Raw genomic sequence first — 25614 nt, forward strand, 5'->3', positions numbered from 1 at the left:
AGAAATTCAACAAAAACATATTTGTCATATTTTGCAAATAGCTCTGGTTTTATCTGCTGACGTGTTGAGATATCTGTCATTTACACTTCTGCTGTCGCCCCCGATACAAGGGAAGGAAATGGAATTTAATTTGTTGTTCACAAAGCATTGAAAATTCACTTTAGGAAACTCTACAGCAAAGTGCCTTCAGACACTATGTCCTGTTTATTCAGAGTACTGTCAACACCCTTTGTTGGGACTCATTTTCTACAATCGGGACAGATTTATTACATTTATTTATCAGATTTTTAATGCAAACATGCTAAAAAATAAAGATAACACATATAAAAGTGAGAAAAAAAAACGAGAATACCCAGCAAAAATATTCAGTAAACAACACAAGTATTTCATGTCTGAAAAGGAGTCGGAAGAATTGAACACTTCAATCAATTAACTATAACTACAGTTTAACTATAACTAATATCCCACTTTCCACCCAAGTGTTCACCACACCTCGATCAAATCAATCAACCACAAATGAAACAAATCAATCAGAAACAAACAAAACTTTTGTATCCTGTTTTCCTATCTCTGATCATCCATCTCATTTCCATTCAATATGTTCTTTTTACTTTACTTGTTATAATGCTCTACATCAGGCCTGTTCAAGTGGCAATCCCCAGCATACATACATCTGATACACCAGTATGACAAAATATGTTAACTACATATAGTGTCTCAAAGTACACATGTGCACAGCCGATTGTGCAGGATGTACGGATTAATATGGAACCACCATTAATCATTTCTTCCAAAAGTCAGCGTTTTCTCATGTGACACAGCTCCAACCACACTTTGTCTGGGCTGCAGTCAAATAGTTAAAAGAAATTTCATGTCTTTTCCTAAACACTTTTCCTTGACCTCAATGGAAAACATTGTGGGAGACATACCCATTTACCACCAAAATTAGCGTGTGTACGTGGTTTTTTTCAACACCCATAACCTGTTACAAACAGGCTACAGACTCCTTTCTCATTGCCAGTACACCAGAGCTGTATGTCACATTCGATGTCACAGACAGGCTGGAAAACAGGTTAGTAAACAGTAGAAAGCAGCATAGGGGCCTGTGAAAACGTGTATCTCTTCCTTATTCCATCTCTCTTTCAAACTCGGTGCAGGCATCGCTGCATCCCACCGGTAAAAGGGCTAAAATTAACGCGGTGTTGTGTTTCCAGAAGTGCCGATCAGAGCCGAAGCTGTTAAGTGTTCGTGACTACTGCTGAGTCATTTGACCCTGGTGTGAATGCCAATTACAACCTCTCCCATTTCATTAAAAAGCCAGATGTAAGCAGGGAAATGGGGCTATAGACGACAGAGGAGGGAGATACTGGTGGAGAGAGACAAAGAGTGTTATTGGTTGCACTGATAGCTCTTTTTTATTCTGTTTCTGTACTTTATGATGTGCCTGGGTCAGTTATGTGACCAAAATATTCTTCATTTAAAAAGATTTTCATTTGGGTCAATGCCAAAATCTTAAAAGAGGTCTTGAATAGACATCTGAAAACATCTTGCCCTTCTACATTTTGTGATTTTAAAACCCGGCCCGACTGAATCTGAAACAGAAAAGCCCTGTTCTACATGTTTTCATTGCCACACCGTAGGTGTTATATAAATTAACCAATCTGACTGTAATACACTAACACATAGTATTATTCCTCACAAACTGTTTCTTGGACATACAAATTCCTCTAAAATCCAGTTAAGTTTCTCTCATTTAAAAACAACTTTTGGATACTATCAGGTACAGAACAGTGAAAACAGTCGACTCTGTACAACCAACATCAAGGCCAAGCTTCTACTGTTTACATACACTATAACGATTGTGCCATCTACCCCCACAAAGTGTACTGAGAAAGTACAGTAACAGCTAGCTGGGGACCTTATTAAGTGTTAAGGAAATATGCCTCACTTCCTGTTTGCTTGTCTTGCCATAAGCTTAAATTGTGCACCATTGCTATGCGGTTTGGATATTTTATTTATACCTTTATTTACCCCAGGTAGATTTACTGAGTGCTAATATTATTTTTCAGCAACTCCATGCTTTGCACACGCAGTAACACATCCTCACTCCTGGAACCTTCCTAATACAAACAGTCAGCCAGTTTAACAGCCAAACAGATGTAATTATTAAAACCAGTACTCACAGCTAAGAAATCTGAGTGGAAATGAGTTACGAAACCAAGACATGACTTAATATACAGTAGCATTAATATGTAACCAACTGCTTTGATTTTTTTCCCAGAGAGGTGGAGGACTTGAAACACATCCACTAAATGTGATTGATCTTCGACTTACAGTCTCTGAGCTGCAGATCCAAACACAAACAAAAGGGTTTCAGCACATTCTGTGCTAAAACATCTGGGGACGCAGCCAGCAGAGAAGGAGTTGTTTAATTGGTGATCTGGCCAGAAATGGTGGAAAACGCAGGTCAGATGGGCTCAAGGGTTTGTGTTTGTCTCTGACAACTGCAGCCAACCCAGGAAGTTTAAAGCAGAATTGTAATGTTGCTAATGCTGGTACAAGCATGGTGCAAACAAATAGTACAGATGATCATTTACATGATTTTACATAAATCTAGTAGATAACAATGTTGATGCAAGAACTTCTAGACTATCTCAACATTAAATGAAGCATTTCAACACATTCTCACTCCGACCTTGTCACAAAACGCTTGGTCATGGACTTTCCACGTCTAGATAAGACATGCAAGGTACCCTGGGCGCACTGGTTGTTGACGTTCTGGGATGCCGTGTCGAATTCTGCATGCATTGTTTGTTTTTGTTTTCAAAATACACTTCAGTTTTCACAGGAAATTTAACGTTTACATACCGTCTCTTTCAAAATAAATGCACTATATCGGTACAACACCGCAAATTTACATTTTTTTCCTTCAAAAACAAACACACATGGTTGGGTTTAGGAAAATCAACAGGGTTTGGCTTTATAATCTTTCGTGATCTGAACACCGCTCTCCCGGGTCAAGGTTGGGGTTGTTTGTTGGAACCATCCACCACCTCTCCCACCAGCCCTACTCCAACTTCCGGCAGCTTAACTTTTGGTCTTGTCCCGATTGACCCTGACACTGCCAATGGCGACCCCACGTGTTATGCTAATGTTGCTGTTGGTGTCAGATGCTGCCCAAGCGCTGGATTTCGACGACTTCAGAGCGAGACCGAGTTGAGCACTCATTCAGCTACTGAGCCTCATTCTGTACCGTGCTATTTGAACAGCACCTGGTCCTGAAATAAAGTCAGATAAACCTACCCAATAAATAACACACATGCTTAATATAATTTCCTTTAGGGCTGCCCCCTAACAGTCGAACAAACGTTAGTGAACCAGAAAGGTTATTAGTCGGCAAGACTTCATCGGTCGCTTAATTGCACAAAAAAACAAGCAAACATGAAACGTGTGCTTGTCAAAATCAATCAAAACCTATAAGACTGGACCATGTGGGAGTTTAATTTGAAAGGACAGACACAAAAAGTTGTTCATTTTAATGCAGGGCTACCCAGAGCCTTACATCTGTGCCACAGACGATAGGCCTGCACACATTCAGATAGAGTTCAGGGTTCAACGCTAAGGTTTTTTTTCACTTGCCCGGTCGGGCAAGTTGGTCACAGCTCTACTTGCCAGAAGTCAGTTTTTACTTCCCCTATAAAAATTGTTTAATTTAAGCGGCTATCAATTAACAAAGACTGCAGTTAGTTTACATGCCCGACCGTGAGTTTTACTTGCCCCGGGCAATCGGGCAATCCTTATTGTTGAGCCCTGGAGTTGTTAAGGTTGCTTAACAACCTAACGCCAGGGCCTCACTGGACGCGGAAGCGCTGCGAATAGCCTCGAAGTGCCTCGAAGCGAAGCCAGTTTCCTTTTCGGTGCGCTGCGCTTCGCAGCACTTCGTTGGCAGTGTGGCCCTGGCGTAAGATGGAACCTGCCGCCGGCTCTTGAAAGCTGGCACAAAAAACGCACAAGAGTAGCATCAAGCACCCGACCTTACTTTTTCCAGTTGGTAAAAGACGCAGCATGTGTACTGCCACCCAATTTCCAGGGCTGGTACCTGTGGTTATTCCACAGTAGGGTTGTGCCGATGGGCGATCCGATCGCCCATCTGCGATAGAAGGGTTGTTTCACGATGTCTTTTTTAAATGACGATGCAATCGCGAGGTGTGGGGGGGAGACAGCGCGTCTGTGGAGCATGCTGACGAGATCGAGACTGAACAAGGCTGAGTGAGAGGAGACAGAGGGAGGCTGCTTAGTGAGAGAGCGGAGGGTGGGGGGAGATTCGGCTTTCATAGTCGAGCGCACTTCCGCGTTGTAGTTTCCTGTAAAAATCCCCGCGAAAAATCCCCGCGATTTGAAAAATACATGCCGAGCAGTCACTGGTGCGCGGAGCGTAGTCCGCGCGGTCGTAAAATATGAGCTTTGCGTGCACAGGGCTTGCAGACCTCCGCGGAGTCCGTTCCGCGTATGTTCCGCCCGAGTATGTTCGGGCATGTCGCGGAGCAGTGAACAAACCAAACAACACAATGTCAGGAGAAATTGAAAAGATATGCCATCTATGTGAAGTCAACTTGCTAATTAAGTAGCCATTACATGTTCAAGAGTTTTATAAAGCTGCTCAAACGCCAAAGAGAGGCTATAAGTGAGGGTTTCACCGTGACACCCCCCCGGGCGATGACATCGTTCATCTGTGATTTCACTAGATGGCGATAGGACGATAGGATATGGACAAGATCACCCAACTCTATTCCACAGGCTAGTTAATAACATATCGGGCAGGAAATCCAAAGTGTGGGATCATTTTGAGAAGGTGAAGGACGAACCCAAGGTGATACGTAAATTCTACAGGCAAACATTTACCTCAGAACTCCAACCATTGTGTTTCCCCGCCCAAAATATATCATTTAATTATTACATTAATATCGTAAACATGTAGGCGACTAGTCAAATAGTGGCCTTACATAACGACTGCTGGTCGACGAGGAAAGTCTTAGTCAGTAGCAGCCCTAATTTCCTTTATATAAATGAAACAGGTACCCGTTTTTGTAGTTGATTTTAAAGGAACCTCACTCTAGAAACATTGATGTATGTTTGAAATGTGCAAATGCAACATATCCGTAGTTTGCGGAGACATACAATGCTGACATTTTCTTTTGGTGACTGAGCTGCTTATCATGGAGTCCCACCACCATCTAACCTGAGCTACACTGCTATTGTGGGATGTGACCTTACATAACTGCATCTAATTAACCATGCATTTCCTGCAGACAGGGCATGTATTTACATTAGATTAAGCCCAGTTAAATAGGTTATTCATACAGATTTGCTGTCACACCACCGACCCTCAGAGTGTTCAGGCATATTTTTTAATCGTCACATAAAATGAGCCAATTTCACTCAATGCCAAATCCATTATGATAACTTAGGTTAAACTATTTTCAGCCTTGTAGACCGAGTCAAAAAACACAATGAGCTAAATACTTAAATTATCAGAGCCATTAAACATTCAGATAGAGCAATTTGCTATCAAACACAAGTGATCATCCAAGTACATGAGACCATTAACACATTTCTAAAGACCCACAATCTGTCAAAGAAATGCAATTTAGGCCCTGAAAAGGTCTTTATTTATCAGGTTATGATGGACAGGCTTGAAAGAGACTAAAAACAAGCGTACGAGCATCACACCCTTCTTCTAACCTTCATCTCCGTCTTCATGCTTCACTCAGGATCATTCTGCTATTTTTATAGGCTTTATGTGATGTGTTTGAATACTCATGATGCCTTTTTTCTCTTTTTTTTACAAGAGCTGACCCAAACATTATTCTCATACAGATCTACCAAAGCTGAGGAGCAGTGGGTCCATTTCCTCTGTGGACACATGCTTTCTAAGTGCTCCTACAATGGACGGTTTGATTGGGCCTTAATGTTTACAGCCTGAAAAGGTAGACCAAACCAATGAAAAATACATATCCCTGAAAACACCTTGGCCTTTTCCCTGGGCTTTATGGTGTATTTATAACCACTTCTTCACAGCATCACAGCAAAGTGAAAGGCATGTTCAAATTAAATTAGTGCACGTTACCTTTTCTGAACTAGGTACAGTACAGCACCACTGGGCTTACAGGAATCTGCCTGAGGGCAGACCAGAGTGCAGGAAATACCCTTGACAGAAAACAAGTGGCTCCTCTGATTTATACCTGACCTGCAAACCATTCATGAGAGCTTCACCTGGACCGAGAATACAGCCGGCTCTCACTTAGAGGTGAGCAGGCTGAATGCTGCAGAGTGTCTTTCAAAGCCTTAGTTTCAATTTTTGATAATACCTCTTGTACATGAAAATACACATAGCTTCATGAGAGCTAGAGATTTCTAAAAAAAAATCCTTCTAAAAACCTTCTGATTTCCATCTCCTACTGCTAGAATTCACGCAGCACATCCTGTGTTACAATGTGAGGTAGGGATGCTGCGATCCGGATACTAGCGATACTAGCACTGCGATACTAGCACTCCATTCCACAAATCCGCTCCAGCTTTTCCATCCAGCACTTCATTGTAACACACGAAGAAGAGAGGAGAGCGGGAGGGGGAGGGGGAGGGGGAGGTCATGTGATAACAACAACCGGGTGAAAAACAGTGTGGATAGTTGAACAAAATGTCAGTGGTTCCTTCTGAAAAGCGAAAAAGACGGAACAGCCGAATGCAAAACGTTTATTAAAAGTATAAACGTGTAAAAATGTAAATATCTAATAAATGGCTCAAGTTTTGTCATAATAACCTACTGTTGTGGACTATTCATCTCGGGAAGTACGATATTCTCATTTTGAGTAATAGCACTTGATCAAGCCTTTTCTATTATTCCACATTACAAAACAAGCACTAAAAAAAGTGAACCTATTGGTCAGAACAGAGAGATGGAAATATGCACTGGTATCGGATCGGTATCGGATCAAAAGTGAAAAAGTTGGATCGCAGCATCCATAATGTGAGGTGTGTTTTTGTGTTAACCAAGCAGCAACCTCCGAGGCTGAAAAATGAAGCTAATGCAGAAGTGCCAAAAACTGCAGTTCCTCTAAAGGCCACTTGAGGCTGGCTCCAGAGGTGAATCAATCCCCACAGACCCTCAACTTTACAGCAGAAATAAACAAGTTTACGGCCAGGTACAAAAAATGGTTCTGGTCTCTATAGCGAATTTTCCCCTTCATGACAACTGTAGGGGGGTGAGTTTTAATTTAACGTACCCATTACTAAGCCTTAAAAATATGCATAATTAAGGAGTAACACGCTTCAAGTGCCAGGCTGTCTGCAAGACGTCACTTAAAGCTCTCAATCAGCTCCACCCTCTTACCCAAACATGGTCACTTCTGGCTCCAATATCCAAGATAGCGACTGCCAAAATGCCAAACTCAAGGCTTCAAAACAGGAGTCCACGAACCAACCGGTCACGTATCGGTGGGTACATGTATTACTTTAATAGAGTCTATGGTATTAAAGGGATAGGGGACAGTATGTCTGGTGGCACGACCCCAGTTTGGAGAAGCTGCAGGATTGCCGACATGGAAGCTAAGTGTAGTACTGCTGATGACGGGTGCAGCAGCAAAACATACTTTGGCCACCTAAAAAAATATCATTATCAGTTTAAGTATATGTTAAAATTAGAGTACTTTCACCACTTCATCTTGCCGTCAGACATCCCGTTCAGATGGGGAAACTGTTAACAGCTTCGGTTCCTTATCTATGCTACCGTCAAAGCCACTGACGGTAGCTGACGAATACACTAACTATGGATAAGTACCTTATAAAACCCCATTTCAAAATATCCGAACTATCCCTTTAACCTGTCAGTCAGTCACAAACTAAAAGAATACTTGTGTTTCTATGTTGAGTAAGATCGTTAAAAGTAAAATGGGAATATGGAGTGAGGAAAAACACATCGAGAAACAGCATGCACTTTAGTGAGTACAATGTTGTCAAGTACCCAAGTACTTCCTTTAAACATGTTCAGTATCTGAAGTATTTCACTTGCACTACTTTTCTACTGAGTCTCAGCTGTGCAGATATCTATTTTACTTTTAACTTCAAACAGCATTAAAAATGGAGAAACAGCCTCTGTATGAGATTCATTGCACATTTGTTTATACATGCAAAGTTCTGTTCCAGTCAGACGTCGATTCAGATTTTGGTCCTACCAATACACGAGCCCTGTACTTGTACATTATGTTCCTGTTTCTTCTTCAGCTTCAGACAGACGCAGCGTCTGAGTGTCTCCCTCCCTTATCTCACGGTGTTTTCTGGATTTTTTTTTTTTTGACAGTATGTCATTCCTCACCTGGCCACAGGTTGTCTCCACTGAGTTGCACCTGACTCAGTCACCTGCCTACCAGGCTTGTATTGTCTTGCTGCTGTAGCGGTGCAACCTTTCCAGTGTGCCTGCTCCTGTCACCTGTCTGTGTTGTCTGGCTGATGATTTTCCAGTATGCAAGCATGAACACTGACCAATATACATGACCTGTTCTGTGTCTGCATTTGAGTCCTCCTTACTGTTTGCCACTTGCCCCATGACCCAGTCCCAAAGTCCACCGTCACAGATCCTCAGACTTTGACATTCATTTCTAATGAAGTCTGTGAGGGTTACCAACTGTCCAATTGTGAACATGTCAAGTCTCTGAGGGCTCTCTTACAGACTTTTTGAGGCAATATGTCCACTTTCTACAAGTCTGAAGTGCTCGAGATGTGATAATAATAGCCACAAAAAGCATCTGAACAGGTAAGAACCAATTTAGTACTGTCCCATATCTCATACAGTATTTGGAGCCACTGCACCCTCCTGCACTCAAGCACTTGCACTGGTCAGGAAGATGATGACATTTGTACTGATCCTATCAAACTCAAATGTAACTTTAATGCATCATTAGATTGTACCTCAATACCAAAATCATTATATGATTTTGTCTGCATGTACAGTATCCATGTTACAGAGTGCACATGCAGAGAGACTGGTATCCATACCACAGAGGGTCGGCACCGAGCTCTGTGCTCCTGTCAAAACCATTAGATTCTGCAGAGGCTTCCAGTGGTGCTGCATTATTATGATTGGTTATTGGGTACTATGATGGCTCAGCTGTCACTGACAACAGTGTCACAGAACGGAGATTTTGTGAGCTGTAAAATCGCCATGCTTCAACCACATTTACCTTAAAAAGCTTGACGGAGAAGCAGATCTCACCATGAATACAGGGAATGCGGCGTTATAGACAACATTAATTTACTTAAAAACCATGTAATATAAAATACTTTTTCCAGGTTGTAATCCAGAGATCTTGTGTTGATAGTTCAGTTATTTCTTTGTGTATCAATATATGTTTAAAAAATGATATCTAGACTAGAATCCCTCTCTTTTCTCTTCCTGTAACACAAAATATTTTGATGACTTTAGATCTTGTAATGAACATGTATCCAATCAAATGTGATTTTATCATATCAGAAGGCGTGTGTTTGGATTATAGCTGGCCAAAACTTTGCTTACATCTCCGGAGAATGTGGCAGACGCATGAATGTAATATAGGAGCTGACTACCTGACAAAATGACACCCATTCACTTGACTGCCAGGCACACAGGAGAAATTTTTCTTGTTGGCTTTCTCCCAGAAAGCCCTTTATGACAGAATCAATTTATTTAACCCAAAGTGTGACTTTTTCCTAATCTTAATCTAGAAATCCTGTTCTGTCAGAAAGCCATCTAGGAAATCTTCCTCCACCTGCATCTTCTTGCACATCGGATCGGATCACCTGATAACCCATGACTCAAACTTCACAAACTGCTACAGCAGGTGAAAAAACAAACAAAAAGCGTTCATGGACCGGCAAAACCCTTTTGAATTTAGAGAGGGAACACAGAAGTTTGTCGATTATCTCTGTATAAACCATTCATGAATTAATTGAATCCCAAGTAATTTCTCTTGGGACAGATTCATTGAAAATATCTTCATCTTTGGAACTGATGCTTTTTTTTTAGAAGAGAAAATCATGATGTGTGATTGTCAAGAAAACGGTTTTTTCTCCACCATGCAACAAAACAAACAGTGAGACAAACCACAAGAGCAGCGCACAGCAGAAAAATTAGCACCCTTCTTCACAAAAGCCTTCCTGCAAACGAACAGTGTTGTCTCATAATGACATTAATAGAAACAAAAGCTCTACAATAACTGATTTTCATTGAGACAAAGTTACTAAGTGTGGGAGACAAAATGCCCGAGGCTTACTTCTCGATGCTTTTATCATTAGCAGGAAACATCAGCACAGAGGAGAGCTCTTGGATAACAAGTGCAATCCCTGAAAGGTGGCAAAACAAATCTAGGGCTTTGCTTTGGATGTTTCTTCCTAATTTGATGCTTCTACAACAAATGAAAGTTGGGACAGTGGAGGGATTTAAGAGATTAATGCATCTAATGTACTGGATCTGTCTGATATTAACACAAGTGACCTCAAACCTGACACGTAAGGTCCCTCTCACCCTCAGTTTAAACCCTACAGTATGCAACCTAAAAAAAAAACACATGCAGGGAGCTCACAAAACATTCAAGCCATGTAAAGAGCACAGGCTGTGTGTGAATGCTGAGAGTGGCTATGGTCTTTATCCACAATGCACGCTACATCATATACAATTAGATAATCCATTAATGAAGCACATTCTGGGGCAGACCACAGCCCTTAGACTCTTATGTATTTAGACATGACATGAGAACAGTGCAAGTAAATGCACATGTGGAGACACAAAGAGGCTTTTCTCTTTATGCTGTGACAAACCAACGGTATGTGGAAGTCCCCTCCACCTCTTCCCATACATTTGTAATAGCATTAGCAGTGCTTTAAAGTCTAAATCTTGCTGCATTAGTGCTCTCAACAGCAGCAGAAATAAATGGCCTCCATTTAGTTAAGCTTTGGATTTTTACTTTTGTATGTTTGTTTGTTTCATATCGTGCTTGGAATCCAATTTTAGGTTAATCAGTACGAGCAAATGATATCATAAACAACAACATATATGAGGCAAACATTGTAAAGAGTTCATCAATTATTTGATCAACACAATTGATTGCATGAGTCATTTTTCTTGCAAAAATGCCAAAAACAAGATATTTCCAGGTTCTGTGAGGATGTGCTGCTTTTCTTGGTTTTGCATTGGAGTAAATTTAATATTTTGGGGTTTAGAAATGTTGCTTGGACAAAATAAGACATTTGATGAAGTCACTTAAGGATCTGGGATATTTTAACTGGCTTTTCTCACTGTTTTCTAATGTTAAACAATGAATCAGTTACTCAAAAAAATAATCTACAGATCAAAACTGGAACAAACAGAATTGGTAGTTGCAGCCCTTGGCTCCTCCACAACAAAAATCACCTACTGACTCTACATGAACAAGTTGGTGTACACCAGGAGTAGCCAACCAGTGACTCCGTCGAAAAATTAGCAGTATATGGGAATTATTAAATTATAATTCTTTTTTTTTTTAATTTTCGTTAATTATTGTTGTGGGCCTCAGTGATTCTTACATTTTTTAACTTTCAAAGTGTGCAGCCCATACAACAAATAAAAAATATACGAACATTTTGTGAACTTAAGTGTGCACTATACCTCTGTGGCCTGGCGCCTTTACATCTAAATTTTGCCGAACCTTAATAGTGGTAGCTAGTTTTGAGTCTCCCTTACTAGGCTAGCAATGGATTCCAAATTCAACAAAGGAAACGTCTCAGAAGAAAAAAGAGAATTTAATAGTGTATGGACAGGTTTGTTTGCTTTCACCGCCAATGCTGCAAAGTTAAAGTAGTATATAATCATAAATAGCCCACTTTAGACCTATTAATAATGTTGATAAGCTGCTTTAGTTACCTTCACTATAAGGCTTTTTTTCTGAAAACCCCAGAGTATGTTCAATGTTGGGGGTTTACTTTTTTATTCAATGCCAATGTGTTTAATTTCTCCTTTTCAAAAAATCTGTGCATGGCAGCTATAGCATGGTTGAGGTTAGGAAAAACTGTGGTTGTGGCAAGAACACAATGGTTAAGATTTGGTTAGGCTTAGTCAACCACAACGCTTGATTAAAGGAGAAGTGTGCCCATTTTACACATCAAAGTCAGGTGCTGGAGAGTACTACTACATGGGTGAAAAAATAATAGAGATTTATAGTGCGGAGTCTGAATATCCCAGACGCCTATTTGAAATTTCAACTTTATAAACCCGCAGGAACCTCCCCAACCCTGACCTCAAAATCCAATATGGCTCCACTTTGCCTCTAAAGTAGTGAAAGTTGTGGTCAAGTATACTGTTAATCAGCACTTCTTTGTGATCTGTGTCTCATTTAAACAGCCGTACACACAGTGCTGTCCAACTTCTATCTGTGGACATGTTACTACAGTGTATGAACTGGTATTGCTAACAATGGCTAACTTGGCTAGAACTGATATTGTTATGGTTGATGACTTGTACTGGAACACGGTCAGCTCGGGTCTGACCTCAATCCCAGCTCCAACCTCCGACTTCATAGGTAAACAGAACTCAGCACGTGTGTCCAGAGGGAGTTATGTGAGTTATGAATTTGATAAATGACCCCGGTCTCACTCCAAAGTCGTCTAAATCCAGCGCAGTGACTTGCAGCGTCAGAAACTGACGAAAAAAGCTGTCCTTTAACGTCAGCACGATACACAGCCGGTCGCTGTTATTGTTTAACGGCGTCAGGGGGAAAGGCCCGGAACAAGAATGAAAGGTAAGGTGGCGCAAGTCCAAGTGGGGGATGGGTAGGGTGTTGGATGGGTCCAACAAACACGGACTTTCACCCAGGAGAGCAGTGTCCGTGTACTTTAAGTTTATAAAGCCAAACCCTGTTCTTTTTTTCTAAACCTAACAATGGATTTTTGTTGCCTAAAATGTATTCAAATTATTAATCAAATATAAAAATTGTTGCAGAAGACGTGTCAGCTGATACGGTAATTGATTAACTGACAAATTATGTTAGTCATGGAAGTCCCCATGTTACAAGTACTTGTACCTCAGAGCCTCAAATCTCTCTCATAACTGACGTATCAAAGCAATAGACTTAAAATGTTTATGCTTGGTTCTTAAATGGAAAAAAAGCTTTCCTTACTTTAAATGAGCAGCTTGGATAAAGGACGCCTTGCTATAAACAGATACGTCCTAATTTAATACTACAGAGGATACCACACTGGCACGGATCAGGAGGTGAAATCAGAAGGTCACTGGGCATCTTTAATTCCTGAACAACCACACCGACATAAAAATCATAGACTGCCCTGATGTAAGGATGCATGGAGGGGTGAGTGTGAGGTTAAGTGAAGACTCAGTCCCAGGTGTAACTCTGCCAGAACAGAGACAGCGACTTCCAGCCAAGAGGATGATTTGGGTCAGTAGGTAATTGCATTCCTGGACCACAGGGGACTCGTTGGCAATTAATCCTGCCAATGAGCCACGTGAAATATGCACATGTACAGTGTGCCAGTAGACTGATAAATGCAGCTCTGTTAACACGGCTCTTTCAAAGAGTGATGGGGTAAAATTTCTGCTGCTGACACCAGCGACTCACAGATACAATGACACAATACGACTGTGGCAGAACAAAAGGTGTTGTGCCTGATGTAGCACAAAAGCAGAAATCTCCCTACTCAGTTAAGCACTGCCTTAATGTCTCAAACACTAGAACAAAGCTCTACATTATCAGCTTCTGTTATTTGAAACAAGGGATATCAATGGTTAAGCGGTTAACCACCGAGAATAATTTTGCCCAGTTGCATTTGTCGGTTTATTGGTTAAATTTGCTACTCTTCAGTTTATTGCACTGCGCTCTAACCAGGTCTGGTGGGAGCTAGCTAGTGTTAGCATTGCTGCTCATCCAGCCACTACCACACTCACCGTCCCGATCCAAAAGCGTAAATGGGGAAAGATTGTGCCCACCCTCTGGTCTCCCCCAGCTAGCCAGGTGAGTAAGCAGCTCAGTTTTTTAGCCATAAGCATTGCCTTTAGCATTGTTGACTGTATTATCAGTGTTAGCTCTGTAACCACCGTTAGCCATGTCAGCATGGCTAGTGGTGCTAACATTGTAGCTAGCCTGGTCTTTTTGCGTTCTTGTGTGGACGGAGATATTTTGTAAAACAAAGGTTGTATGGGCAGATTTTTTTTTTCTTTAATTGGGTGGGAAAATATATATTTTTTTTATTATTATTTTGTTTTTGTTGTTATTTATTCAATATTACATTCAACGCGTCATGACAAAGTTAGAATTTAACTTCTCCCAATGTTCATTTTTTACCACATAGTGCTTGAATGCATCACAATGTAACTCAGTTTTTTGTAACTCGGATTCTGTTCATCACAAACACGTTTGTGTCCTCGGAAGGACGGGATGCCGGCTGCTATTCGCCATCTCGTAACAAAACAATGAGAGTCCATTTGCCATAAAGTAGCTGTATTCTTCTTGTACCTGTTCGTTAATTTAAGTTTGTGGCAATTAGTCTGAAGCCCTGCTTTTTACCCTGCGCAAAAGTAATGTGACCCTACAGAAAGACATCGGCCACTGCCATCCGTGAACGTCATCGAATCTGCCAATAGGCTAATGGCAGTCAACAAGGCAAATATGGGCCGATACCAATGTTCAGCTAATAAATTCTTCTTTTTTCTTAATAAAGATCAAGAGAAGCCACGGCTTGGTTAAGAATAACATTCAAAATGGATGAAGAGTTACTCAAGAAAGCCTATAGCACCAGCTTTAAACTTCTTTTTGACCCCTTACGCATGCCTGGTCATAGCTGATTTTTCATTATGGTTTGGGAAAAGTATTTACGTCTCACTTTCTGTCAAGAGTGTTTTTTTAATGTGAACACTTCCATTTTGTTTAAATTCAATTGAAGAAGCTTTTTTTGAATTTCCAGTAAAGAAAATGTTAGTGATATTTAATGACCTTGTTCATTACTTGGTTTCACTTCATGTTTTTGACATTCAAAAATCAAACAATGTTTTAAGTTGTAACACTGACCATGTCCACTGGCATCATTCATACTTTCGTCATTCTAATCTGATTCATGTGGTTTGCAGTTTATATGTTTTGGCACATCAATAACGGTTCTGTGTTTTGCCAACAACATGCTTCAGTAATTTGACCATCTTTAGAGGCTGGCATCTGTCACTGCATGCCGAGCAAGTGAATCAGTCACATTGTGTAAAGTGTCCCATTAGCCTTGAGCATCTGACTAATCTGAGATTAATCAGTTAGTGGTGATCCTAAATGATAGGGGCGCAGAGAAAATGTCACTTTTGGCACACAATCACTCCACTGTCATCGTGACAATGTTAAAGATTACTGTTGTTTACTGGCAAGTGTTGATGAACAGAAAACAGAAATTCTCAACAACCATATGTAAAACATGACGGCCGTTGGGATCAGATCACCAACGCTCACCGCAAACAGGAACTTCCTGGGAATCTGGTGTTTTTTGTCATTGATTCTGAAACTGCAACATTTCAACGGAAAGATAAAAGTTTCAGTGTTGGTTTGCTGTGGTTTATACACCACAAAATGCCCCTGCTCCTAAGTCTTCAGATATCCCAGACACTGATAAAGAATTTATTATTAGCAGCAATATTAGGACAAGAGATAGGAATTTTGGGAGAAAGGTAAGATGTTACAGACAGAAGGAGCAAGCAAGAGAGGAAAAAAAAACTTTCTTTGTGATTTAATGCAGCTACATAGACTACAAAAAACAGACAAAACATTCACAAAATACCCCAAAAGTTTCACAGGATCATCACAACTTGAGAAACTGACTTTTTTTCTTTCAGCTTGTCTGCTCATCACACAAATAAACAAGACGACCAATTCTACAAAGATGTTGATGTTTAGGAAGTTACTTGACTTTATCAAAAAAGCCATTGTTAACTCAGCTTTTCCTAAATCAGTAATCAGCAATGAGGCCACGTATACAAGTTAAATATGTAATATGGTTGGCACTATCATAGTAACCTGATGCACCAGATGGTTTGTTGCACAGAACCATCTGAGAAGCTGTCATTGGAAACTGTTTGGAAAAGGGCAGGGACTTTCAAAAACTACTTGGCAGGTGATTGGACGAACCATCTGTCTGTTACCATCTATTACGGAAGCTGAAGCCAGTCTGGAGCAAAGCAAAAACTTTCCATCAAGAAAAGCCTTCAGTGCCCTTTTTTGCACTTCTTTCAGAGAAGAAATACTCTCCACCTCTGATATAACTGATGCTACTGCAGCATCTACTCTAATAGGTGTAGAGGGGGAGGTTAGTTAAGGGGACACGTCTCCCTTAATATTTAAAACATGTGCACTTGTCCCCCCGACAAAAACAGGAAAGTAGCAGAAGACTTTTATAACTGGTGCATTGAAATTCCCTAGAATGCAGAAAATCAAGAGTTTAATACTCAACATTTTCTGGTGGAGGACCCAAAACCTACACACTTGTCTACACTGCCATTGTTTTGAACAGTCACCTCACCATGTCATCACACACTTAAACTACACCTGTAGCTGCCAGAAGCTCCTTACAAGACGCTTATTGGTCAGAACCACCATGGTTCAGTCACAAACGCATTTCTTGAAGCCTGACAAGATGGATTTTTGTGTCATCTTGTGATCTTGTGATATTCTGAACATCTAGCTAGTGGCTAAGAGTAAATCTGGCAACGTCTATCTGTTTTTGTATAAAGAGCAAATGTGTCTCATTCTATCTTTATAGGATTTCAAATGGATTAATGACACAAAGCTGAAATATTTCAAGACTGTGGGTCTGTTTACTCCTGGTATTAACCTGTGTCTTTGGTGATCTGATCAAAATTCAAGATGCATTTTGATCCAATTACTTAAACCACTTGGTGGTCTGGGAAGCATGTGACCACATACCTTATGCACTGTAAACGCTAATGTGTCCTCATGCATCCCCAACAAGGACTACGTCATGAATGACGAATAAAAGGTTGTTTTGGTGACCACTCGCCAACACTCTATTACTTGCCCATTTTGAGATGACTTGGACAAAGTGTTGCGTGACCGTCCATAGTTTTGCCCTATGGATGGAGGCTATACTTCGAGCTGCACCGACACAACCACTAACGTGTCTAGCAGGTCTGCTAGCCAGCAGTTTGTGAAAGTATGGATGTAATAACTGCGTAGGACCCTCTGACCTTCTAGCCTAAGTGATGCAGGCACTAATGAAATGTCCAGATGGGTTTAGATCACCGAAATACATGTTAATACCAGGTGTAAACAGGCTCTGTACGTCCATACTCGACTATATCTTAGTGACACTAATAAAATAATTTAGTGTACTTTAATGCACACTGTAAATGTCCATACAGGTGCTTTGAAACTGAATTCTTTAACACCAAACATTTAAATTAGGGGCTAATTTAAGTTTGTACTATGTTCAAGATCAGGCTATCTGATGAGACAAAAAGAAAAAAGTGGAAAATAATTTTAAAAAATCCTTGAATTTCAGAGATCTTAACACAACAAATGGCCACAGGCTTCACTGGCAGCAATATGAGGCTTTTCCAGAGGGAAATCTGGGCTCCACAAAAAGATGGAAACTTTCCTGAAGAAAGAAAAGTACAAAAAAGTACATGAAGGAACAGGGTGCATTTAGCAAAATACTTTTGAAATAAAAACAGAATTCTTCAGACATTACATAAATGTCTGGCGGAGGCTGCTGACATCTCATCACATATCTTCCAGCATCCAACCATGAAGGTTCAGGACATCATGCAGTGGGTGTGGGAGTGCTGAAAACCTTTAACTGAGGTGATGAATTATGCTCAAACACACACTGGCCACCAGCAGGCAGCCAAATCGACATTAAAATCAAAGACTCACCCATAGAAAACAGCAATTTATTGAAAATAATGTGTCAGAGATTGTTGTTTATTGACTCTCACCATCCAGGTTGACTGGGAAAGAGAAAAACTTCGACTTAGATTGGGAGAAAATCCCAATATCCAGAATTTCCAAACAGATACTTACATAAAAAAAGAGTATCAGAGCTATCATTGCCAAATATGCTATCAGAGTATATTACGATACACTGGAAAATTACACTTCTGCTTTTCAATTCCAATTAACCAGCAATAATTCCACTTCTACTATTGTTGGTGCCACAACAAAAAAACAGATGCTACACTGCACACATGTTCACATACAATCTCAGTGCTCAATCTGCACTCTAAAACTCTCAACGGTACCAAAAAAATAGCTGCTTAGAAGGCATCATTAGTTAAAGAGTAATCAAGAGTTAAAGACAAAAACAGAAAGTAATCAAACCCTTAAAGTGATTCTCCTTAATAAGAGAGATAATCTTCTCCACTTTGGCTCGATTCTCCTCAGCTCAGTTGGATCCTCAGTGTAATTGCTCTTGTTAATCATGCCTTAATTTGTTGACAAGATTCATTTGGAGGACTCGTCCTGAAAACATGCAATCTCTCCCAATCTGGGGATACCAACGTCTTAAAATTAAGGACTGCAAAGTAGAGTGAGACCAGATTAAGTCATTTTAAGAGTGTTGAAGACGTCGCCAGAGACCGATGTAACCAACGATGAGCGTCTGTCACTGCTTATTAAACTAGTAGAGCCAATGAACTATCTCAAAACACTCTTGTTGAGAGTATTCGTTAATGATCTGCTCACTGCAACACTCTTGATAGTGTGATTGTAAATAAAACTGGCATTGAACTACAATAATTCTAATGAATTTCTGTGGTAATAGTTCAATATTTATGTTGGATAATTGTGGATCTTACAAAGCTGATCTTTAAATACACAAAGTCTCTAACAGGGTGTGTAAAAATCAGCTACAGCATGATTAACTTTGATGGCTACTCAAAAGTAATTAGGCCATCAAAGCACTCTAGATGTTTTCCCATAGTTTTTTATTATGACAATCAATTCTGACTCCTCCTGACTAACTCTCCTCAATAAAGCTACTGTCATCTTCCTTGCCTTGGTGCACACAGCTGTCTGTCACAGTGCTTTAAAGTGAGACTATGTTAATTTTGCTGAGCAACTGTGGGATAATGGTAAATGCTAAAGCATAATGTGACAGTAGCACGAGTAGAGAAGACTTATCAAGTCAGAGAACTGAACCAATTCAGTCATACAGTATCTAAATATCTCAACTTTGCTAACATTTAGCTGCCAACACTTTGTCACACCTCGCGGCACCTGATAGCAATGCAGAGGCCACCCTTTAGCATATATTTGTGATGCATAGCTGAAACATGTACATGACAACCTTTCTAAAATTACCTTATGTTATGTTTTAACAACAGTAAATTTTGGTCTCACACAGGACGCAGAGCTGCAGACTCCCAGGTGAAAGTCTTGTTTTGTTTGACCAATCAACATAGCCCTCCCTCCCGCCTGACGCAGACTTTCGCACTCTTTAAACGACATCAGTTGCTCTCAGCGTCAATTATTGTCACAGATGGGTTTACATTGGAGTTAGCTGAAAGCCCTGTGCATCTTTTTCCGACATTAAATGGTATCTTTGGCAGTGATATCAAGTGTTGGGAGTTGTGAAAAAGCGTCTGTAGCCACCATAAGCTAACAGTCGCACTAGACCAAGAAAGACTGCCGCAGAAAAGCAGAGTATGTTTAACTAAGAAACATTTTTGTTGCTTATGCAATCCACTTTTTGAATTTTAACAAGAAAAATGTTGTATTTCTACTTCACATGTTATACAGTTTCTCTTTAAGTCAAATGGTTATCAACATTTCACCCCAACAGCACCAAAAGCCTGAGGCACATCAGATAAAATTAGACCATAACCTCATTTCCACTGGATGGTAAGCACGGCTTGACTCGATGTGAATTGTTCTTTGTTGGGTTTCCATTGGCAAAAGTAGTGGATAGTATTTGCTCCTTTTTTTGGCACCATCTCGGTCGGGGTTCCAAATGGAATGACCCGATAGCAGAGTTAAAACACGGACGACTACTGACTGGTCAGAGTGAATCTTCACACGGCAACGCAGGATATCCCGCACAAACCCTCCATTTTTTTGAACAGCCATGGTACTGTCAATAGTGACCACCAGTTTTGCAGGTATTTGGTCAGAAACCAAAGTATTGGACACACTGAAACTTTGATCTGATGATGATGTTGAACTGAGAGCGAAGGGATCACCAACGTTTCTACATTTTAGGGGACATGTACCAAATTAATAGCTGACAATCCAATAGTGGGCTGCAACGATTGGTCAACTGATCGATGACTAATCGACTATTAAAATAATCGGTGACTATTTTAGTAGTCGACTAATCAGTTTGTCATTTTTCATAGAGAAGTACTATAAAAGTACCCCAAAATACTCTTATTGCAGCTTCTTACGTTCAAATATTGGCAGCTTTACACACTCTCCCATGACGGTGAACTAAAACCCTTTGGCGTGAGTACGAAACAAGACATAATTTTGGGGTTTGGGAGAGACAGACCGACATTTTTCAACATTTTAACACATTTTTCGATAAAATGATTAGTCGACTAATCGAAGAAATAATCGACAGATTAGTCGACAATGAAATTTATCGTTAGCTGCAGCCCTATCCAATAGTAGTCGAGACATTCAACTCAAAACCACAAATGGTTGCCTTCAACTGGTACAGACTGCTGCAGCTGGTATTATAACTGGGACAAATCACAGGTCACATATCTCCCCAGTTCTCGCCTCCCTTCACTGGTGGCCAGTTGACTTCAGAATTGATTTTGAGATTCGTCTAATAACTTTTAAAGCTCAGCATGGTTTAGCCCCCAGTTATATGGCTGAGCTTGTGACTAGCGACGCTCTTAGTCATGACCTGAGATCCTCAATCCAACCCTCACTATTCGTCCCTAGATCAAGGCTCGTAACTAAAGATGAGCGGGCTTCTGCCATCAAGGCCCCGAGGCTCTGAAATTCACTGCCTGAGGAGATTAGGCTGGCTCGCACATTACCCGTTTTTTAATCATTGCTTAAAACATGTTTTTACCGGAAAGATTTGTACTTTTTTGGTTTGTAATTTTTGTGTTTTATTTCCTTTTGCCTCTGTGCACACCATTCTTTTTTAAATGTTGTATTCTTATTTTCATGCACATTTTGAAGCTCTTTGTGACCTTGTTTAGATAAGTGTGACACAAATAAAATTATCATGGCATTATTATTAGTGTCTGCAATCTAGAACCAACAAATTAGTTAAATGGCTAACTCTTGCTCAACAGTTGCGGTCCAAAAATAATATGGTCATTACTCATTGCAGAGTACACATATATCTAAAAAAAAAAAAAAAAAAAAGACATGCAATGGGTGTATGTCTAAAATGCATATTGGCTTTCGTGGACTGTACAAGACAGCCATGTTCCCAGAAAAGCAACACATACACAAACATACAGTATATATAGCACAATATGAAAGCAGCTATAAGTTTTGGTTTAGGGTTTGGTTCGAACTGGTCAGCACTATGAAAACTGTGGGAAACAAAGGGACAAGCATGGCTAAAAATATGCTTTAAGTGTTGTTTCATAAACAGATAACTGGCTTCTAGTAGCTTATATTCAGTCATAAATGTACAAGCATACAGATCCAGCATTAAGTAAAATGATATGGGGAAAAAAAAGAAACAATTGACATCAGCACGCAAACAGGGTTACTAGCTCTAAGGCTGAACGCTGATACAGTCCGAGCGAATTTTAAGATAAAAGTGAGAGATAATCACACCAGACCATCACTGAAGTCAGCAGCACCAGCGCTTAAAGCTAAGTAAAATCATTTACTACTACTGCCAGGCACCTGCCACTGAATGTTTGAAGTGTGAAAGTAAGAGCCAGGAGGAAGGTCAGACCTGTTAAGGTGTAGATATCAGTTAGAGTGGATGTTTGCAAAACCAGGATTCTTCAATGACCCGAGCTGCCCCCAACTCAATCTCACACACACACTCACTAACACACACACACACACACACACACACACACACTCACACACACACTCACACACACAAACACAACCAGAAGCCATCTGCAGGAAAAACATACTGGGCTATTTAACAGTTTTTATCCTACAATATGTATTCAGTTCGGCCAGACACAACAAATTTGTGCGCTTTTCACCTTCATCTCTAACCTCCTCATATAACTGACAAGACAGTTTGTATACAAGGTCAGTCTCGCGGACAAAAATGTTCTCACTGCAGTGCTGCAAAGTTAGTCCGAACTTTTACAAAAAAAAAAAAACTTTCCCAAAATATCTTGTGAGCTCAGTCGATATCAAGTCCCTGTCTTTTCCATATTTGCAGAGATGCACGGGAACATTATGTGTCTAAAATGTGTCTGATGCGAGGAAACAGCATCTTCTTTACACTTCAAACCTACAATCAAACAGTGACATAAAGGTGGACAAGTTCCCCACAAGCAGCAAATATATATATGGTTATCAAAAAAGGCAAAAGAGCATGGACCAATCAATGATTTTAGCTTCCTCTAAATCATTATATCATATTATGTAAGGCAATTGAAACAATAACAAATAGCATTCTCTCACTGTGCACACACATGCTGCCATAAAACTAAAATATTGAAACAGAAATTAAGCACAGAATGATACTCACAGCTTCTCTTTAGATCATTGAAGCACAGAAAAATGCTAGCTTCACTAAATGGCAGTCACTTGGAAGGCTCCTCTCACCCCTAGAAAGCCTTATGCAGCTGAAATGACTCACATCCCCTCTCCCAACCTCTGTCAACCATCATGAGGAGGTAAACATTTCCAAATATGGAGAAAATATGAAGACAGTATTGAGGGCAATATCAGTTTGGTTTGCTTTTAACTTGGAATGCCATACTCCGTGAGCCAGAGTCACTCAGCACAGCCAGTTCTGTGGTGCATACCTTTCACTAGGAATAATAAAGATGATTGTAGAGGAACTTTTCACAATCGCTTTGGGTTCAGTCTGACCTAAGATGGGTAACAGCGTGAGCCTGCCCCACAAGCTTCATTTCTTAAAGGGAAGGCAGTCGAAATGTGGAGAGGAGAAGATTAGATAGCTTAAAACCACAAACAGGAAACTTAATAAATTTGCAAAAAAGCAGGGAAACATAATCATAATTTACTTTTTTGTTAATCAGGCGACGGGGGCCAGAGTAGACGTTAAGGACAGCACATTTACTGTGAGAAGCTGTCTTGTCACACAGATTGTCTTCAAGTGATTAAGAAGGTGTAATTAAAGTCTGATTACATCCCATGAGTGCTGTGGGTCAGCGGAGATCACGGTAATATTAACAGCTGCTAAGAGAGAACATTACACCTCCCTGCATGGACTGGAACGGTTTTGAAGAGCAACTTGGCTTAAGAGTGCTCGTTTCCTCAAACAGAACAACCCACTTCATGCAAATCCCAAAGGGACAGGCCGCATTCAGACAACTGAAATTATTACATGTTCATAAATTCTTTAAAATATATTTGTATTTAAAATACAGTCTCTGCTTTTTTAAATAACCTTCTGTGAATCCCGAAGTCCTAAATCTGGTGCAAATCTGATCCAAAGCCAAGTCGGTCTGAACAGACATACGAGAATATATGTAACTTTTACATGACGCTAATGCAATATTTGTCTGGCACTTGAGCAGAGATGAGAAAAGCCTGTTGCGATGGAGGTGATCTGTGGGAGAACAGTGAGGTGCTACAAATATTTTGGAATGTTGTCTTAATGAAAGCCAAACTCTGAAAGACAAAATCCTGGCATGTTCGGAAGAGACGGCCAAACAGGGACACGCAAGAATGTGGCTGCAATGTCCACGCAGAGCTTTTAACATAACATCGAAGAAGCTGAAAACTTAAATAAAAGAGGTGACCATGGCTTCATAATGTGTGCTCTTAACAATGAGCTAAACCACGATGAATGCAATCAACCTCGGCCAGCTGAGATTAGGGATGTCACAAGAACTGATACTTTGGTACCAAGTGGACGCCAAAATTCTGAAAACGTGGCGGGACTAATTTTTCTCCATTACCGTAGTCACCAGGGATGCAATTCTTCCAGACCTGAGGGGGCAGCATGTACACCTACAGGTGTTCTAGTCTGCCATTAAATGCCAAAGGAAGAAGAAGACGAACGCCTACCAGCACGTTTGAACAACAACAAATGGAAGACGGTGACATGTGCAGCTGCAGTGCCAGCTCTACCTTGACTCATTGAAAAGGAAAGAGTTTTCTTGAGGTGTCTCCTATTTACACTCTGCTACAAACTCCAGCAGCTTGACAAGGTACCAAGTATCTATTCTACGCTGAGTGCCACACATTACTTCCAATCCCAGTGGGAGAGGGTGGGACAAACAGCCTCCCACAAAGACAACCGTCATGTTTTAACGTGTACAAGTGCTCTTCTGCATGAGCACTCAGGTGTGAAGCCCAGTTCAGACCAAACATTCACGACAAGACAAAACCGTTTTAGAACGTTGCAGAGAAAAGTTGCAGCGGTGTGAACTGGCCGGTCTGAGCTTGATTCAAGCCGGCTGATGGTGTCACCTGCAACTCCGCTGCTCAAATTGTGGGCGGCTGGTTTTGGAACATAAAGCATGTCACCTGATTCTAAAGCCAGTCGGTTTATAGTTAAGTCCGCTGGTCAAGTCAAAATGACCGCAGACGGTGTGTTCGAGCCCTCTTTTTCCCAAGAATAAGCCTGAAAAGCTGCAAATCAGAACAGAAGTACAGAGAATTGTTGCATAGAGATGATACACCATCTCATCTAGTTGCATTGGTGTGAACCAGCAGGTTTTTAGAACGTTGCAGAGCGGCACATTGCAAGTAGTTGCCTGTTTCAATTCGTCTTGTCGCAAATCATTGGTCTGAACTGGGCTTAACATCTTTGGTATTGTAGCAAGTGAGTTCAGAGCAACTTCTTGAGATTGGTTTTAGACTTATGTCACTTTACAAAACACAGAGTGAGCAGTCTAACAAATTAAACAGGCCCTAAGCATTAAAACAGGCCTCCAGCTATTAGTAAAGCACCTTTAAAATTATCAGACTCACAGTTTTTAAAAAGTCAAAATTGATGCAGCAAAACCAGCGCTATCATCTTTTTTTATTCCACACATTTTTTTTTACCCTTGTTAAAATCTGGCGCCCGCCTCACCCACAAGACAACTCGACAGCCAACAGTTCGTTTAGAGATTTGGGTGATGCTAGCAGCAGCTAATGTAGCCTTGAGACTCAAGCAGAGATGAGGAGCCACAGAGGTCTGGTAAACTCACTTCTGTCTAACTCCACACCAACAGACTCTTTTCACTTTCAAATTTGTAGTCTTCAGCCGCAACCATCGCTGACTCAAACGACATCACTCGAGGACTTTTATCAGATAACCCGAAGCTCCCTCTGAAACCACAAAAGGCTTCATAAAACTTTTGTTTGCATACACAGTAGCAACCTTCTTTCACTTTAAGGCCTGAAGCTTGGCCCTAAAACAGAGAAGACACTACACCTGAAGCTGTAAAGCTCACAGAGATACTACATCAAGGAGAAATTAAGA

At 40.6% G+C, this 25614-nt stretch overlaps 1 protein-coding gene across 5 annotated transcripts in view; it reads right to left on the bottom strand.

Moving 5' to 3' along the window:
* lpp (LIM domain containing preferred translocation partner in lipoma) overlaps positions 1–25614 on the bottom strand; it is a 242475-nt gene that overhangs the window by 207935 nt on the left and 8926 nt on the right. The window contains exon 1 of one of the 5 annotated variants that reach the window (XM_050054774.1): positions 22699–22786. The exons of the other annotated variants lie outside the window; for them this stretch is intronic. The gene's annotated coding sequence lies outside the window, so the exon portion shown is untranslated. Of the gene's footprint in view, positions 1–22698; positions 22787–25614 lie in introns of those variants that run through there. 5 annotated transcript variants of the gene reach the window in all.

Source organism: Epinephelus moara, chromosome 10 (assembly GCF_006386435.1).
Source record: "Epinephelus moara isolate mb chromosome 10, YSFRI_EMoa_1.0, whole genome shotgun sequence".
In the NCBI taxonomy this organism is placed as follows: Eukaryota; Metazoa; Chordata; class Actinopteri; order Perciformes; family Serranidae; genus Epinephelus; species Epinephelus moara.